The sequence below is a fragment of the Sinocyclocheilus grahami genome, unplaced genomic scaffold (assembly GCF_001515645.1).
Source record: "Sinocyclocheilus grahami isolate Dianchi unplaced genomic scaffold, SAMN03320097.WGS_v1.1 scaffold148.1, whole genome shotgun sequence".
Lineage (NCBI taxonomy): Eukaryota > Metazoa > Chordata > Actinopteri > Cypriniformes > Cyprinidae > Sinocyclocheilus > Sinocyclocheilus grahami.
In genome coordinates, this window is record NW_015505327.1 from 14,866 (window position 1) to 15,500 (window position 635).

The window sequence follows — 635 nt, forward strand, 5'->3', positions numbered from 1 at the left end:
ATTACAGTAAAAACATTTTGTAATCTAATTATAACATCAAAATTCAAAATGTAACAAAAATGAACAGGAATGCTTGATCAGAACTTGATTTATCTGGCTAGGATCTGATTTCGGTGAGGCGGATTGTGACTGATGCTTACGACTGACATTGCCCAAACCTGCCGAGTCAGAGCCAGTTGCATTTGGTCAGTGTTTACAGTCGGTGTTTAAAATCTGTGTGCAAGTATTTAAATATGCTTCAGTCGAAATAAACTTTTAAGTGTGTTTAGTTAAATCTTAGGTTGTTTCAGCTAGTCGTTAAGTGTTTTCCAGCTTAAGTTGAGTCTTCCAGCTCTGTGGTGTCTAAAGTTTTCCCTATCATATGCTCATGTGACACAGTAGCCCGATGTGTGCTTCAAGGTATACATCAGTTCAATGGTGCATATGAATGTGGCCATAGGTTAAACGAAGGAAAAACAGTGCCAAAGGGAAGAGGATATGCCAGAGTCTATCCGCCCACTGAGGCACAAAAAAGAACCCATGGCCATGTCATTGAATGTAGGCAGATGGCCATTGAGAATGATGTTGACCATGTTTATGGCGTGAAGACAGTATCACCATTAGTCCTCCTGAATTCCTCCACTGGTTTTGACATT

The 635-nt window shown here is 40.0% G+C and overlaps 1 long non-coding RNA gene across 1 annotated transcript in view; it reads right to left on the bottom strand.

Moving 5' to 3' along the window:
• LOC107591956 (uncharacterized) overlaps nt 1-635 on the bottom strand; it is a 3,324-nt gene that overhangs the window by 2,255 nt on the left and 434 nt on the right. The window lies entirely within an intron of this gene.